The following is a 19378-nucleotide window of genomic DNA, read 5'->3' on the forward strand; positions in this document are numbered from 1 at the left end:
TAAAAGGGTAGGGTTGCAAACTTGTAGATTTTCCAGCAGATGAAACTTGGGGACTGGTGCACAATCAAGCCAGGACAAGAAAACTGACCAAGTTAAACTTGATACTAAATATATTTTATTCAGCAATGTAGTAGTATATTCACTAATCCATCTTCTGTATCATTCAGTATGTTTCATTTGAGTGATGCTGGCTCTGTCATTATTGTGGAAGACTCCTAACCCAAAACATTGAAGGATTATTTTACGGTTAAACACAATTGAAAGTACATGTGATATTGGATAAATTCAGTGCAGAGTCGATCCTGGAGTCTTAACCATATACAGAAATTTGTATGGGGGACACAGAATTTACATATCTAATAAATTGTGATTGTAAGGGTAAAATCATTGATTTAAGATGTTAAAAATGACATTTTAATTCCATTAAAATATTCATCAAATTTATTAATTGAGCACTCTTTATTCTCTGATTTTTAAATTGTATGAATCAACTAAGCCTAGCTGAAACTTGAAACTGTGAAAGAATGTATTAGCTTTGGAATGACAATTTGACGCCTGTGGATCAGGATCTCTACTTAATCAAGTATTAGGTCCATTCTGTTTTCCCAGGTTCAGGGACATTGTCCAATAACACAACAAAGAATGAACAGAGATTTAATTTCCTTCCTAGTGAACCATTAGCAAAACACTAGGCATCAGTATTATTTTCCAGTAAGCCATCAAAGTATTAATACAGAAATCGGGATGTGACCTAGTTATAACACCAAGTATGGACAGGGAATATGGTCTGTTTCCCACCTTTTGTCTGTATGCAACTTCCATATCTTACTGTACTACTTTAGGAATTGATGATTAGCAGTATTCTGCATAGTTTTTAAAGCCACATATTTTGTAAATGCTAAAAGGTTGTGAAAAATGAATGAGTGCCACAACTTTATTGCACCCAGTTTTTACAGCATGTAAAACGTTTTAATGTTTTTGTTAAATGATTACTTCTCCTTCACCCAGAATTTCACTATCATCTGTGGTGAATTTGGAAACCACACTGCATAACTGAATGTCACAAACATTCTTAATTTGCCGCATTTGTATCAAAACATAGTCGTGCTTCAACAACCAGCGCAGTCTGAATATGTGCTGGCTGCAGCCTGCAACTGTCACCATGCTTTCAGCATCTACATAGCATGTCCAGAACTTAGCAACCCTAACCTGTGTGGCTTTGGAATGTGGAGGAAACCCATGTCTTGGAGGCAATGTACAAATTCCTTAGACAGTGGTGGGAATTGAACCCTGCTCACTAACGTTGTTAAGAGCATTACACTAACTGTGCCACTCCCAAGCTGTCCACACAAGCTGTTCATAAGGCTCACCTATCGCATCCTTCCTCTTCTCAGTATTCCACAATACCATAAGATACATGAGCAGGTTTGGTCATTCAGTTCATCGGGTTTGCTGTGATCGTGGCTGATTTATTAATCCCTGTCAACCCCATTTTCCTGGTCTCTACCCATAACCTTCAACAACATCACTGATCAAGAACCTATCAATCTCTGCTCTAGATATACCCAATGACTTGGCCTCCATAGCAGACTGTAGCAATGAATTCCACATACTTACTATCTTCGGGCTAAATGAATTCCTTCTCATCTCTGTTCTAAGGGGATATATTGTGAGACATTTATTCTGAGACTGCCCTCTGGTCCAATACTCCCTCAATACTGGAAGCATCCTCTGCATGCTCATTCGATCCAGTCCTTTCAATATCTGATAAGTTTCAATGAGATCACCCTTTGTACTTATAAACTCCAGTGAGCCATCAAACACTCCTCATACATTAATCCTTTTATCCCCAGGGTCATTCTTGTAAACCTCTGAATCCTCGCCAACACATCCTTCCTTAGATATAGGGCCCAGAACTGCTCACCGTACTCCAAATGTGGTTTGACCAAAGCATTTATAAAGCCTTAGCAATCACATCCTTTCTTTTGTCTTCTAGTGTTCTCAATGAATGCTAACATTGCACTTGCCTTTCTTACCGCTAACTTAACCTGCTAATTAATCTTTAGGGAATGGTGCACCAGGATATCCACACATTAGATTAGATTATGAGGACACTCAGTCCTCGTTTACTGTCATTTAGAAATACATGCATTAAAAAATGATACAACATTCAATCAGAATGATATCACAAGAAAACACAGGACAAACCAAGACTAAAACTGACAAAACCACATAATTATAACATAGTTACAAAAATGCAAAGCAATACCATAATTTGATAGTCATAGTCATACTTTAGTGACCCCGAGGGAAATTGGTTTTTGTTACAGTTGCACCATAAATAATTAGTAATAAAACCATAAATAATTAAATAGTAATATTTAAATTATACCAGGAAATAGTCCAGGACCAGCCTATTGGTCAGGGTGTCTGACCCTCCAAGGGAGGAGTTGTAAAGTTTGATGGCCACCGGCAGGAATGACTTCCTATGACGATTTGATAAAAAGCAGACCATGGGCATAGTAAACAAAAAAGTCTCAAATTCCCAAAAGACTCATCTCATACAGGCGGCAGAAGGGAGGAACTCTCCCCACCATGAACCTCCAAGCGCTGCCAACTTGCTGATGCAGCACCATTGGAAGCACCCGACTGCAGCGGTCTGTCCGAAAACATCGCGCCTCCGACACAGCCTCTCCGAGCACCATCCTCTGCCGAGCGCTTCGACCCCGCCCTGGCTGCCAAGCAACAAGCAAAGCCGAGGACTTGGGGCCTTCTCTGGAGATTCTGGATCACACAGTAGCAGCAGCAGCGAAGCAGGCATTTCAGAAGTTACACCAGATGTTCCTCCATGCTCTCACGTCCATCTCCATCAAATCAGGATTGTGCACGGCACCCTACTTGACAAATAACAGACATCATCACCACCGGAGTGGCCGCTGCGAGCTGCGTTGCGCCGCCATCTTCCCTTCTTATAGAGTATTTTGGCAGAATTTAAAAATATGTATGTATTTCTTTTTAAATTCTACCAAAATGCACGAGCAAACATTTCTCTCTGTGGTGGTATTCATCTGCCACCCTTTTGCCTGTTTTCCTCATCTGCCCATGCAGACTTGCTTCCTCAATACTAGCTGCCCTCTTTCTATGCCACTTGCAAACTTGGCCACAAAGCCATCAACTCCATCATCCAGTTCATTAATATACAACATGAAAATTTGCAGAACCATCACTGACCATTGGGCAAATCTCTAGGTGCCAGCAGCCAACCAGAACTCTTCCCCCCTTGATTCCCGTTCTTTGACTTCTGCAAGTCAGCTAATCTATCCATGCTGGTACCTTTCCTATAATATCATGGGCTTCCATCTCATTTAGCAACCTCGTGTAGCACTTTGTCAAAAACTTTGTCAAAATCCAAGGAACAACAGCTAGTAACTCTTGTCATTTCTGCTTGTTACCTCCTCTAGGGCCTTTCCTTTCACACCCACGTCCACTGACAACTCATTCCACACTTGCGCCAGCCTCGGAGTGGAGAATTTCCTCTCAGATTTCACTTGAGCATTTCACCCTTCATTCTTAACCTATGACCTCAGATCTAGTCTCACCCCAACCTCAGTGGGGGGAAAAGACTGCTTGCATTTCACTCGCCTCATAATTTTGTATACCTCTGTCAAATCCCCACTCATTCTCCTGTGCTCCAGGGAATAAAATCCTAATTTATTCAAGCTTTTCTGATAACTCAGGTCCTCATCTCAGCAACATCCTTGTAAGTTTTCTCTCTTCGTGTAGGTAGGTGACCAGAACTGTACACAATACACCAAAATTTGGCCTTATTAACATCTCGTACAACTTCAAAATGACATCCCAACTCCTGTACTCAATAAGCAGAATTATGGCGGCCAGTGTGCCAAAAGATCTCTTTACAACCCTATCGGCATGTGGCACTATTTTTATGGAATTATGGGTCTGTATTCTCAGATCCTGTTGTTCTCCCACACTCTATGTCCTGTTGTTCAGTGTTGATGTCCACTGTGCCACCAATCTTGGCAAATTTGCTGATCCAGTTACCCCATTATCATCCAAATCATTAATACATATGACAAACAACGATGAACCCAGCACTGATCCCTGCAACACAGCCCTAGTCTCAGACCTCTGGTGACCACCTATTACCATTCTCCAACTTCTCCCATGAAGCTGATGTTGAATTCAGTTTACTGCCTCATCTTGAATGCCAAATAACTGAGCCTTCTGAACCTGCCTCCCATGCAGGACTTTGTCTACAAGGACTTTTGCAAGGCCTCTGACAATGTCCTCTATTATCTTTCCTGGTAACCAGAACAACTGTAAAATTAGTTAAACATGTCCTACCAAGCTCGCAGCCATGTTGACTATCCCTAATCAGGCACCGTATCCAAATACTTATACATCCCTCTCCTAGCATTTCTTTGAAAATTTACCCATGACTGGCTGGATTCACTGGCCTCTAATTTCCCGGCTTATGCTTAGAGCCTTTCTTGAACAACATTGGCTATCCTCCTGTGTCCTCTGGCACCTCACCCATGGCTAAGAATTTTTAATAATCTCTGTCAGGGCCCCTGCAGTTTTTTGGCACTAGCCTCCCACTATGGCTGACGGACACTTTGGCAGGCCCTGGGGACTTTTCCAACCTAATTGGTCTGTAGACAGTAAACACTTCCTACTGTCCATGGCCCCTCTTATTTCGCCTCAGTTTATAATACAGGTGTTTTTTTATATATAAAAAAAAATCCATTTAAGATCTCCTCAATTTCTTTATTCCACCATGAGCAGGTAAACATGCTGATCTTGAAGAGGACCAATTTTGTCCCTTGCTTTCCTTTTGCTCTCAATATATTTGTAGAATCCTGTGGGATTCTTTTTCACTTTGACTGCCAGAGTAACTTCGTCTTATAGTTCTGAATTCTCTCAAGTGTTCTCTTGCATTCCTTGCACTCCTCAGCAACCTCATTTGTTCCTTGCTTCCTATACCTGCTATGCACCTCCTCCTTAACCAGAACCTCAATATCCCTTGAAAACCTGTTAGACTTGCCTTTTATTCCAATGGGAACATACAAACTCTGTACTCACAATATTTCACTTTTGAAGGCCTCCTAGTTGTAAACATTCCTTTATTAGTAAACAACCTAAACCAATCCACGCCTGCTAGTTTATTTCTGATGCTGACAAAATTGATTTTCTCCAAATTGGAATCTCAATCTGAGGACCAGCCCTAACCTTCTCCTTAATTACCTGGAAACTAATGGAATTATAATCACTAAATCGCAGATGTTCACCTACACACACTTCTGTCACTTTTTTCCTGAACGTGTACGACAAACTCCTATTCCATCCTGACCTTTTACAATATAGGTGTCCCAGTCAATATGTGGAATGTTGAAGTCACCTTATCACAACCTTATTTTTCTTGCAACTGTCTGCCTCCTTTCAACAAATTTGCTCTTCTAAATTACCCTGACTATTGGGAGGTCTATAATATAGGGAGCCACAGTAGTGTAGTGGTTATTGTGACACTACTCCAGCTTGGGGTATCAGAGTTCATAGTTCAGCTTTGGCAGTGTCTGTAAGAAGTTTGTTTTTCCTCTGAGCACATGGGTCTCTCACAGTTCATCCCTTGTTCTTCAGTTCCGCCCATATAGCGTCAATAGATGACCCATTCAATCTTTCATGTTTGAGAATTGCCGTGATACTTTCCCTGATGAACAATGCCATTCCTCTTCCTCTATCATGCCTAAAAGCATGGCACCCTGGAACACTGAGCTGCCAATCCTGTCCCTCCTGCAACTAAGTCTTACTACAGACTACAATATCATAATTCCATGTGCTGATCCTTGCTCTAAGCTCATCGGCCTTGCCTACAATACTCCTTGCATTAAAATAGATGCAACTTAATTCTTTAGTCCCACCACGCTGAACCTCTTGGGACCTGTCTTTGTACGTAGGCTTAACATCTAGTTTCCCTGGTACTCTAGTTTCCATCACCCTGTAACTCTAGCTTAAGCTCCTAGAGAATCATGAGCAAACCTTTTCACAAGGATATAGGTCCCCGTTCAGTTCAGGTGCACACTGTCCCATTTGTACAGGTCCCACCTTCCCTGGAAGAGCCCAATAATCCAAAAAATCTGAAGCCTACCCTCCTTCCATTTCCTGAGCAATTGTTATGTTTCTAGCTTCATTAGGTAGAAATCCTGAAATCACTCAGGAGTTCCTGTCCTCGGCACCTAACTCGCTGAACTCAATTTGCAGGACCTTGTCGCCCTTTTTGACTACGTCATTGGTATTGACATGGATCACAACATCCATCTGTTCACCTTCCCCCTTAAAATGCCATGAACAGTACAATACATTACTATCAGTTACAGCAAATACATCTTAAAGTACTGAGAGCAAAATAATGAGGTTGTGTTCATAGACCATCAGAATTCTTCCGAATAGTTTAAAACTTTTTTTCTGTTTAATTACATTTGTTACTCAAATTTTGCTTTACTGAAGTTTTGTCTTTTGAAATGGTTTGAATATCATTCGCTGTATTTACTACTGTAGGTGGAAGGAACAAATACCTCTGCCTGATTAGATACTAAGTGCCTATTGACGGGAACATTTATGTGTGTTTAATCTCAGTGCAGTGTCAAAAAATAGATATATCAATGAGCAAGGTGGTAATCTCGGGATTGCTGCCTGTTCCATGTGATGGTGAGAATGGGAACAGAATGATGTGGCTGAAGATTTGGAGCAGGGGCAGGGATTCAGATTTTTGGATAATTGGGACCTCTTCTGGGGCAGGTGGGACCTGTACAAAAGGGATGTGTTGCACTTGGATCAGTGAGGGATCAATATTCTTGTTGGCAGGATTATGAGAGCTGTTGGGAGCAGTTTAAACTAATGTGGCAGGTGGATGAGAACCGGTGTGGTAGTGCTGAGGATGAGCTAGCAGGTTTACAAGATGGATGTAACACGAGTGCAAGGAAGGACAAACCAGTGATTGGGTACAAATGCAGGTAGAGCAAAGAGTTCAATTTTACCACACAGGCAGAATTCAAAAGGACAAAGAGTGCAGGACTGAAGGAGCTGTAATTAAATGCGCATAGCATTTGGACTAAGGTGGACGAACTTGTGGTACAATTAGAGATTGGTCAGTATGACATTGTGGGCATCAGTCATGGCTGAAAGAAGGCCATAGTTGAAAGCTTAACATCAAAGGATAAACTTTTTATCAAAAGGACAGACAGGAAGGTATAGACAATGTGTGGTTCTGTTGGTAGCCAATGAAATTACATCTTTAGAAAGAGGTGATATAGGGTCAGAGAAAGTTGACTTGGTGGGTGGTAGTTAAGAAAATGCAAGGGTTAAAAAAAAATGATGTGAATTATGTATTGGCCTCCAAATAGTTGCCAAGATGTAGGGTTGAGATTGTAAAGGGAGTTGGAAAAGGCATGTAACAAGGTTAATGTCACATTTGTAATAGGGGACTTCGATATGCAAGGGGATTGGGGAAAATCAGGTTGGTGTCTGATCACAGGAGGAAATTTGTTGAAAAGCCTACGAGATGGCTTTTTAGAGCAGCTTGTGTTTGAGCCTACTCGGGTAAAGGGTATCTTAGACAGGGTGTGTAATAATGCAGATCTTATTAAAAGCTTAACATAAAGGAAACCTTAGGAGGCAGTGATCATAGTATGATTGAATTCAAACTGCGGTTTGAGAGGGAGAAGCTCTAGTCACGTATATCAGTATCCCCATGGAATAAATGGAATTACAGAGGCGTGAGAGAGGAGCTTGCCCAGGTGGATTCGAGGATACTGGCAGAGATGACAGCAAAGGAGAGATGGTTTACTCAGAACAGCTTACTCTTGGCCCCACTCCTGGGTTCAGAAACCAAAAAGTTCTAGTTTGCCATTCATCCTGGATGTACCGTAAAAAGATTTGGATTAAAATGAAATGAGGACTGAAAGTCTTGCTCTTTACAGGATATCTGTATTTTAGAAATGTACTGAAACTTTTAGCAGCATTTTCCTCTGGATACAATGCATATTTCTGTGTAAATGGGATCTGCAATATGCAGCCTCAGTTTGGTCACTTGTGCATTCATCAGGTAGATATGTAACATTCTCCAGCTGACTACTTTACTCCACAAATGGTGACATTGCTTAACAAAGCCTCTAAGTAAATGGTGATTAGTTTGGTTAGCATTTCTGAAATTGTGGCACCTTTACTTCTGTTTTTTTAAAATATGATTGTTTATGATGTGCAAGTAATCATTGTTGAAATTATTACTTAGAAATTAGACCATGCAGCATTCTTTTCAAATACAACATGTTTCAAAGTTAAGGTGTGTTTTTTCTGAACCCAGGAAAACTCATTGACAAAAAATGGTCTAAAAGGTAGTTTGTGTTTGGGCTATACACATAATTAGAGACAATAGACAATAGGTGCAGGAGTAGGCCATTTGGCCCTTCCAGCCAGCACCACCATTCCACTGTGATCATGGCTGATCATCCACTATCAGTATCCAGTTCCTGCCTTATCCCCATAAACTTTGATTCCACTATCTTTAAGAGCTCTATCCATCTCTTTTTTGAAAGCATCCGGAGACTTGGCCTCCACAGCCTTCTGGGGCAGAGCATTCCATATATCCACCACTCTCTGGGTGAAAAAGTTTTTCCTCTACTCCGTTCTAAATGGCCTACCCCTAATTCTTAAACTGTGGCCTCTGGTTCTGGACTCACCCATCAGTGGGAACATGCTTCCTGCCTGCAGCGTGTCCAATCCCTTAATAATCTTATATGTTTCAATAAGATCCTCTCTCAGCCTTCTAAATTCCAGAGTATACAAGCCCAGTCGCTCCAATCTTTTGACATATGATAGTCCCGCCATCCCGGGAATTAACCTTGTGAACCTGTGCTGCACTCCCTCAATAGCAAGAATGTCCTTCCTCAAATTTGGAGACCAAAACTGCACACAGTACTCCAGGTGTGGTCTCATCAGGGCCCTGTACAGCTGCCGAAGGACCTCTTTGCTCTTATACTCAATTCCCCTTGTTATGAAGGCCAGCATGCCATTAGCTTTTTTCACTGCCTGCTGTACTTGCATGCTTGCTTTCAGTGACTGATGTACAAGAACACCTAGATCTCGTTGTGCTTCCCTTTTTACTAACTTGACTCCATTTAGATAATAATCTGCCTTCCCATTCTTACCACCAAAGTGGATAACCTCACATTTATCCACATTAAACTGCATCTGCCATGCATCTGCCCACTCACCCAACCTGTCCAAGTCACCCTGCATTCTCATAACATCCTCCTCACATTTCACACTGCCTCCCAGCTTTGTGTCATCGGCAAATTTGCTAATGTTATTTTTAATTCCCTCATCTAAATCATTAATATATATTGTAAACAGCTGCGGTCCCAGCACTGAACCCTGCGGTACCCCGCTGGTCACCGCCTGCCATTCCGAAAGGGACCCGTTAATTGCTACTCTTTGTTTTCTGTCAGCTAGCCAGTTTTCAATCCATGTCAGTACTCTGCCCCCAATACCATGTGCCCTAATTTTGCCCACTAATCTCCTATCAAAGGCTTTCTGAAAGTCCAGGTACACTATATCCACTGGCTCTCCCTTGTCCATTTTCATAGTTACGTCCTCAAAATTCCAGAAGATTAGTCAAGCACGCTTTCCCCTTCGTAAATCCATGCTGACTCGGACCAATCCTGTTACTACTATCCAGATGTGTCGTAATTTCATCTTTTATAATTGACTCCAGCACCTTTCCCACCACCGACGTCAGGCTAACTGGTCTATAATTTCCTGTTTTCTCTCTTCCTCCCTTCTTGAAGAGAGGGACAACATTAGCCACCCTCCAATCCACAGGAACTGATCCTGAATCTATAGAACATTGGAAAATGATTACCAATGCGTCCACGATTTCTAAAGCCACCTCCTTAAGTACCCTGGGATGCAGACCATCAGGTCCTGGGGACTTATCAGCCTTCAGACCCAACAGCCTGTCCAACACCATTTCCTGCCTAATGTAAATTTCCTTCAATGCATCCATTACCCTAGGTCTTTTGGCCACTATTACATCTGGGAGACTGTTTGTGTCTTCCCTAGTGAAGACAGATCCAAAGTACCTGTTCAACTCATCTGCCATTTCCTTGTTCCCCATAATAAATTCACCTGCTTCTGTCTTCAAGGGCCCAATTTTGGTCTTAACTATTTTTTTCCTTTTCACATACCTAAAGAAGCTTTTACTATCCTCCTCTATATTCTTAGCTAGTTTACCTTTGTACCTCATTTTTTCTCCGCGTATTACCTTTTTAGTTACCTTCTGTTGCTCTTTAAAAGATTCCCAATCCTCCGGCTTCCCACTCGTCTTTGCTATGCTATACTTTTTTTATTTTTATACTGTCCATTACTTCCCTTGTCAGCCATGGCCTCCCCTTACTCCCCTTAGGATCTTCCTTCCTCTTTGGAACGAACTGATCCTGCACCTTCCGCATTATTCCCAGAAACACTTGCCATTGCTGTTCCACTGTCATCCCTCCTAGGGTATTGTTCCATTGAACTTTGGCCAGCTCCTCCCTCATAGCACCATAGTTCCCTTTGTTCAACTGTAATACTGACACTTCCGAGTTTCCCTTCTCCCTCTCAAATTGTAGATTAAAGTTTATCATATTATGGTCACTACCTCCTAATGGCTTCTTTATCTCGAGGTCCCTGATCAAATCCGGTTCATTGCACAATACTAAATCTAGAATTGCATTCTCTCTGGTAGGCTCCAGTACAAGCTGTTCTAAGAATCCATCTCGGAGGGACTCCACACACTCCCTTTCTTGGGGTCCAGCACAAGACCTGATTCCTCCAGTCTACTGCATGTTGAAGTCCCCCATAACAACTGTAGCATTACCTTTGCGCATAACAACTGTAGCGTTACAACTGTAATGTATGTTATAACTGTACAGCTGCATCTACAACTGTAGATATAGAAAGAATTTTGTAATAAAGTGACTAATTACTTCAGAAAGCTGGAGTTTGCAATGAAGTAGTTCAAGCAGGCAAAGACAATTATTTACCTGGACAAAGCAACTTCTCCAACATTGGATGTTTAGCAAACCTACCATCAAGGTGGTGGAGAGGTCCAATGACTGAACTTCTCACCTCACCCCTCCACCCTACACCTCACCACCACTCCCCAATGGGCTAAATGTTAACTATTTAAAACAAAACTAGGCATTTCTAGGAGAGGGCATGTGTTGGTCTTATGAAACCTGATTTCCTAGCTTTTCATGTTTCTAGAGGAGAATGCGGAATAGATACAGATAAATCCTGGGTTTTTGTTGAAGAGGAAATCATTACTTTAGATGGAGATGAGGTTAAATAAATGAAGTCAGGAAAGATGCCAAATTATCTGTACACGAGAGGAATGAAATGATTTGTAAGATGGTACATCAATACAAATAGTGTATTTGCAGGCTTTTTATACATGACTCCACTTGCTGGCTTTTTGTACTGTATCTCAATTTAGAAACAAAATTTGCACATCTTTTAATATTGGGGAAAAAATGTAATTTGCACTAGTGCCTGTTGTCATGTGATTTAAAAAAAATGGGTCAGAGTTAGATTTTTGGGAAAGCGTTAAAGGAGAAAATGTTCTTTTATATAAAAAAAAAATTCAATTTCCAGGAAAATACCTAATTTCCAGGTTATTATGAAACTTGTGGAAATGTGCTTATTGATAATCGCACAATTATAATTTTAAGTATGCACTTTTATTCTCAATTCCCTACCAGAGGAAATTGTCTGTCTTTCACTGTGATCCATTTACCATCCTCTCAATGATCAATCTTGCTCAAAACCCAAATAACTAATTGGGTCTTTTTGTTGCCAGAAAAGCAGATTTATCACCTGCAGTTTTTACGGCAGCAATTTCTGCCTTTGGCCTCTAGCACAATGCTTGTTTAGAGGTAGGTGTAGAACTTTGGAAACAAAATTCATACTAGTTACTTTTGTACTTCTGGATTTTTTGCCTAAATTAATTTTATTGAGTGAATCAACATTTCAGTGTAGATCCCAGCTAAAAAGAACCTTTCTGCCCCATCTCCCTCAATAACCATAATATTAGATGAGAAATTGCAGCTGAATATTTGGAGTTGACAAGATCAATTTACACTGAATATCCATTTGGTATTGGAAGCTTTTCTTTTAAAAGTGAGTTGGTTATAGTGGTGTTGGATATGTGTACATCCTAATTCTAGCAAAATAGTGCTTGTCTGCAGCATTTAGTTGTAAAGGTATCTATAAATGATCTTTTATTCTTACTGAAGAGCTTGCGGCCTTAAACAGCTGAAGTTATTTTAGAGATGGAGCAAGCAGACAGAAATGAAGGAAGCAGCACACCTGTAAGGTGGACTTGTCTCTTCAAATCCAGAAAGAAATGTTGCTGGTGAGAGCTGATGCGTGCTGTCCAGGACATGGAAGTTTAGTATATGACCCATAGTGCAAACACAGATGAAATCATGACACAGTGCTATAACAAGTCCAAAAGATTCCATGATCAATTGATCATGCGTTCTACATATTTTCCCTTGTGCAAAGAGATAATGAAGACATTAGACTGGTTATATTTGCAAATTGTAAAATTGTGGCTTTTCGTATTTGGAAATTAAATGATTAGGTTCATTCATTATAAGTACATTGAAACATATAGTGAAAAGCACCATTAGCGTCAATAACCAACACAGTCCGAGGACGTGCTGGGCACAGCCCACGAGTGTAGCAGTGCTTCCGGCACAGCATAGTATACTCGCAAACCATACCTCTTTAGTGTGTGGGAGGAAATGCGCACCCAGAGGAAGCTCATGGTTGGGGGCAGAACATACAAACCTCTTTCAGGCAGCGGCAAGAATTGAACCCTTAATTACTGCACTGTAAAGCATTGTGCTAACTATTACACTACTCTCCCACCTTGGTACTTGGGGTGTGTTTTTTGAATCGGTAAATGATATGTCTCAGTTGTCAAAATTGCAGGCAGGAATTGTAGGCTTAATTATTGAATTACAATAGAAAAATCAGAAAAATGTAAGATTTTATGTGGTGGTTATATAGAATGAGGGTGTGAAATGTTCATTGCTTAAACTAAGCCACTCTTGGCTCTGGTTGTAGTATGACATGCGTGTATTGACTGCCAAGAACCTGGCAGGAAGTCTACTGGCCTGGTCTTTAAAACAGTTCAAGCAAGCAAGTTCATAAATCAAAACTCCGTGGTACTCTTATGTGGTCTAAGCTACAGCGGTCGCTGTAGGTGCTTGCTTCTGTGGATGATTACACACATTTCCTTCAGCAAGTGAATCGTACTTATGCAAATATTTGGAAGGTTTTCAGTATTCTAAGAAGTACTTGTTTAGATATACTGGTTACTTTGTTCGTGTAAAAAGTTGTTTCGTAATCAAATCTCATTGCTTCTGTTCATAGAAAATAGATTTACCCCTGCACGTTTGGTTCTATTAGTTGTCATTTTTCACATCCCAATCCTTGGGTCCTAAGCTGAAAATAGGCAAAGATGCTGGAAATCTGAAGTAAAAAACTGAACAAACTGGAAACAGCACACCAGGCAACATCCGTGGAAAAGGAAATGGAGATAACGGTCCAGGTCAAAGACCTGGCTATCAGAACTTTGGAACATCTTCATTAAAATTGTGAAGAGTTTTTATCTTCCTCTTGGGAGCCTGGCTTTCAGGGGAGTCCAGTATGGTGTAATCTAGTACAGTACAAGAGGTGCCTTGGAGTAGGTTAGTTGGACTGTTTGACTTTTGACTGTCAGAAGATTTTGGGATCTTTTGAATGTCCTTGATACTAATAAATATTCACCAACTCTTGACGTGTGTAAAATAAAACTGACATTATTTAATTTCTTGCATATTTAAAAAGCTTGCGGCAAAATATTTTAAAAAACTGAAAATAGCATCAAAACAAGCCACCTTGTCTTTCTCCCAGTAGCCTCTATCACACATTAATTTGAATGGAGATTTTTAAAACCTCCATTGGTCTGCCAGTCAAAATATCCAGGAAAATTCATCAGGAAGTTTTTGGCAATATGTAAGTAGCTATGGCCTGAGGAAGGGGCATGGTGGAAGATATCAGTACCTCCTTGGGTTATTTAAAAACCATGGAACCTGGGAATTGTGTGGGAATGCTCACATCGGTGCTGGTATTAACAATGGGTCGATGCTAAGGTTGTGCCAACAGCTTTGATGTGCGACTGATAAAAGTAGGAAGGAGTCCAGTTTTAGTGTTAATGTGAATTGTTTGATTGCAAGGAGCGGAGAGAGGGTCTGGACATGGATGGTAGCGGAGAAAGGAGAAAATATAAGGTGGTTTGAATTTCTGACTCCTGCACCATGCTGCAAATACAAGAGAGGGCAACTTTTATTTAATTTGTTGATCAGTATCTCAACTCTGTTCATGCCTGTGATAGGTCCAAATTCCTTGGTAAATTTATCTACTGCCTGATTGTTCTTTCTCTTTAAACTATCATTTGTTTCACAGTTCACATTCTTTTAGAACATACCTCTGGATTTTCCTTAAAAATGAAAGGAAAACTGTTCTGATTTCTAAATGCCCTTGCATTACATTCATCTATAGACATTTCAGATAGCTGAATTAGATTGTCATTTATATAAATTTGAAAGCGAGACCTAGTTTATGCCTTCTGTAAAGTTAATCTGAATCTTTTCCTCCTATGGTATTGTTATTCTTCCTGAACACAATAGCTCTGGTGGGTTTACATAAGGTGTCGCACACCTCCAGCAACATGCCTTCCTTGCTCTTCAGTTTTTCTACCAGAAGTCCTACCTGATTACTTCTGTTGCTGTCCATTCACTTTTAATACTTACATACTCTGATTCCCATTCCCTCTATGTAGCTCCCAGTCACTTGGTATTATGAATATATTTGAAAGCATTGTATTGGAAAATATAGAGTAAGGTGTGGTACAGTAGTGTAGCGGTTAGTGCAATGCTATCCATCATCAGCGATCACTCAGAGTATGATTCTTCTGGTGCTTGATCTGGTCGCTTTTGGGTCTTGAGATGACTGAAGAGGCTGTTCCATGATCCACAAGTCCTCTTGTAGAGTTGGCAGATATAGGTCATGGAAGAGGTGATGGATGTAGCTGGATGGGCCTTTCCCAGTCTTGCCTTGCATTGAAGTCACTTGGTCTCAGCGGCACGGTGGAGGTATTCAAGCTGTGCAGTCCCCTCATAGATGATCCTTCTCCAGCTTTCCCTATCCTGTGCTAATGTCTCCTATCCTTTCAGGTTGATGTTACACTTCCTTGGATGGGACTTGATACTGTCCTTAACTTTTTATTCTGCCATCCGGGACAGCGCTTTGCATCCTTGAGTTGGCTGAACATTTGTTGTTTAGGGAGGTGGAAGTTAGGCATACGGATGATGCGGCTAACCCATCACAATTGGTGTTGAGTCACAACTGTGGCTTCCACCAGGATGCTGGAGTTGGTACGTCTGTTCTTCCAGCTAACTCTCAATCCTTTGGAGGCGTCTTTGATGGTAAGTTTCTAGGGATTTTATGTGCGTGCTGTACGTTGCCAATGACTCCGTTCCATATAGCTATAGCTTTATTGAGGCTTAGTGTTGGTCTTGATATCCTTATCTTCAAAAGGCCTCTTTCTCAGCCTGGCAAAAGCTCCATTCATACAGCCTATTCTGAGATTTATTTCAAGGTCAATGTTGACGCTTGAAGAAGGAAGGCTGCCAAGATGTAGAAAATGATCGGAGTTCTCCAGAGGGATGTTGCCAACTTGGATGATTGGAGGTTTAGGAGCTCGATCTGGAGCAGGTTGGTGCAGGATAAGAGCTTGATGTTCAGATCAAGTCCCAGGAGCTTGTATTCTCTGGTAAAAGCATCCATTATGCATTGCAGATCCTCCTCGGAGTGAGCTACAATGGTGTTGTCCTTTGCCTGTTGGAGCTCTGTGATGAAAGTGGTTGACACTTTGCTCTTTGTCTTGAACCTGTTAAGGTTAAAGAGTTCCCTATCTGTCCTATAGAAAATCTGGACTCCTTGTAGGAAGTCTTGCTCTGTGAGGTGAAGAATGGTTGCAATGAAAATGGCAAACAGATTTGGGGGAATGATGAACCCCTGTTTGGCTCCGGTCTCAACCTTAAAAGGTGCTGTTTCAGAGCCGCTGTTGCACTTGTATCATTGTGTAAGGGCTACACGATCTTGGAGTATTTCTCTGGGCACCCAATTGTGGACAGTACATGCCAAAGGGCTGAACAATTTAGAGTCAAATGCTTCTGTAAGGTACATAAAGGGGGGGATTTTATTACCGGGCCCTCTCCTGCAGTTGACGTAAAAATCATGTCAGATGTTGCTTTGGCTCGGGCAGGAAATCTTTTAACAGAGGTGAAGGCTGGTCTCATAAAATTTGGGTGAGAACGTTTTCTGTAGTAGGGAGGAGGGAGATGTCGCTATAGTTTCCGCAGTTAACTATGTCACCCTTTTTGAAGAGTGTGACAATCAGGGCATCCCTGAGTTCAGCTGGAATCTTCTCCTGGTTCCAGATCTTGACAAGGAGGGCAAGAATATGATTTGAAAGTTCTGTGTCACCTTCCTTGAAGACTTCTGCTGGAATTCCATCAGGCTCAGTTGCCCTGTTGTTTAATTTCTTGCAAGCCATTTGCACCTCTGATATTGGGAGGTTTACTCATGTCCTCCTTCATGGGCCGTTTTGGGAGCTGGTTTATGACTTCAATGTCAATAATGGTGTTATGATTAAGTCACTCTTGAAAGTGTTCATTCCATCGAGAATTGATGGTATCATTGTCCTTTAGCAGCCTTTGTCCATCTATGGAGTGAAGGAAATTCAGGCTACAGTGGTCAGGGCCATGCACTGCCTTGGTGGTAATAAAGAAACCTGCGAATTTGGCAAAGTCAGCAATCTGTTGTCCTTCTAGGGTCCTCTTAGTCCACCACCAATCCTTTATTTCCCTGCTCAATGCTGGACTATGGCCTTAGCTTTGGAGTGGGCTTCTCTTTTTGCCTTGCAGTTGATGTCCTTCTGCCAGGTGCAGAAAGTTTTCCTTTTGTTGATTAGCTCTTCTGTTTCATTGTCATTGAAATGTAATGCTATTACAGAACCGGTGACCCAGGGTCAATTCCCACCTCTATGGAGTTTGTACATTCAGCCTGTTTTTGCTGGGTGCTTCCACATTCCAGAGATGTATGTTAGAAGGTTAATTGGTCACTTGGGTGATTGTTAGTAGGTAATTGGGTGGCTTGGGCTTGTTGGACCTGAAGGGCTTGTTTCTGTGATGTATCTCTAAAAATAAAAATGCCCTTCTCTCACCTGCTAACCATACTGGATAAAGATATGATATTTCATTTTCTATTAATGATGAGATAAGCACACGTTAACATTGTCTTTTCTAATGGTGTACAATAAACAGACCCAAAATGCTTTCTAAACCTGTGGTGAAACTATTGAAATGTTGGCAATTCTAAACTGAAATCACTAGTAGTAAATCATCCTTAAGCCTATAAGAAGTAGTTAAATTTCAGCTTTTATCCATTTTGCAGGCTGGTAATTATGTTCTACACTTAGTGTTAAGATTTTGTGTATGATGAACGCACAATGAAATGAGGCATCTAGGAGTCCAATTTAAAATAAAGCTGTGCTGTCTTAAGTCAAATGAACATGGTGAAGATGACACAGTTTAATTAAAGTTAATTATCCTATCTCAGGGTATCATTGTAGGAGCTCCTCAGGGCAGTGATATAGGCCCTGACATTGTCAGCTGCTCCATCAATTCCCTCTCCATTTCAATCTTCATTCCCACAGAAGGTGAAGGCATTTGAGGTGCTACAAGTAACAAGATCCAGACAATATTTATGAAGTGAATTGGTAGTGCCAAGAGTGACCACTACAAAGAAGATGGTCTGAAAATCTACCCTTGGCATTCAGTGCTGAGTGACCCACCATTGGTCACCTCTGATGGACTAACTACAAGTACAGATCAGAGACTGGGGTACCTTGTACAGTGATTTGTTTTTTGATACCCTGAAGCTTTTCTACTGTTTCGAAGGTACAAGAGTGAAATGCCATGCTCTCCGCTTCCTTAGAGTGCATCTCCAAGAAAACTTGAAGCTTAATAATCAGTAAAAAGCGATCACCTTGACTAGTGTGGCCTCGCCTCTTGTAAGAAATACTGCAACTACCTGCCAAGTCTACCACATCCCTTCAACCCTTAACTTTTGCTACCTTGAACCACTGCAGATGACAGTAATCCTAGGGCATACATCTGCAACAGTTTTGCAAGAGGTGGTCAATTAGTCCCTTTCCAGACTATCTTGCAACTTTTTTTCCCCATTCAACACAATGCAGATGGACTACAGGAAATCAACTAAAATCTCTGCATCCGAGCTAAAGAGCTCAAAAGATGTGTAAATTTAAATGATCTACTTGTCCTTATTGTACTGAGTGCCTTGTTCACGTCTTACAGCACAATTGACCTTCCTGTAAAAGTGAATGCTTCAATATGCTGTCCAAAATTTGGAGTTTTTTTTTAACCTTTCTGGCTGCCACTGATTTTTTTTTAATTTTATTTTTATTTGGATAAGGAGTTCACAATTATCATGTACTTTTTTCACACATATAACCTTTTCCATTTTTTTATATGTATAAAACTACAATTATTTATACATTCTTAAGTACACATCTGTTTAACAGACATTAAGTTTCTAGTGTTTTTTTTGTGTGTTTTAAAGATGTGACATGTCGGTGTTAGATTGCATTCACATAATTGTTCATTATTTGTATGTAGCCTCCTGGTAAGCCTCAGGCTCGCTCAGCTCGCTTTCGTCTGGGGGAGCAGGCATTGGCCCCGCCAAACTGGGTAATCAATTTTGTATAGATGCTGTGTGATGTACTCCACCCCACCAACTAACACAGTACCCCAAATGCGATTAAATAATTACATTTTATAAGTATTTTTTGGAGATGGGTTAGTAGAAACAAATACAATAAAGGCATCAAATCAGTAACTCTTATCAGTTCTGTGCACAAATAATTCGTTGGAGCTCTTACAGAACCAGGTCTCCCTTTCCTCCAGTCGATGTCCTCCGAACTCCGCCGACCCTCGAATGGGGCCACCCTCGGTGGTCGACCAAACGCTCCCCATGAGTCTGGCCTCGTCTCCTCTCCTCACCGAAGACCCTGGGCCTCGGACTCCCGCTTGGGGTCCGTTCCATCACCCAGTTTACAGCATCTCTCGGGTCACGTCTCCTCTCTCTGTCCCCATTGCGCCTTCTCTCCAAAGCCCGCGAAAACAAT

General features: G+C 41.2%; 1 protein-coding gene across 3 annotated transcripts in view; it reads left to right on the forward strand.

The window, feature by feature from the left end:
• pcsk5b (proprotein convertase subtilisin/kexin type 5b) overlaps window positions 1-19378 on the forward strand; it is a 336889-nt gene that overhangs the window by 27366 nt on the left and 290145 nt on the right. The gene's annotated exons all lie outside the window — the stretch shown is intronic.

This window comes from Mobula hypostoma, chromosome 16 (assembly GCF_963921235.1).
Source record: "Mobula hypostoma chromosome 16, sMobHyp1.1, whole genome shotgun sequence".
Classification (NCBI taxonomy): Eukaryota; Metazoa; Chordata; class Chondrichthyes; order Myliobatiformes; family Myliobatidae; genus Mobula; species Mobula hypostoma.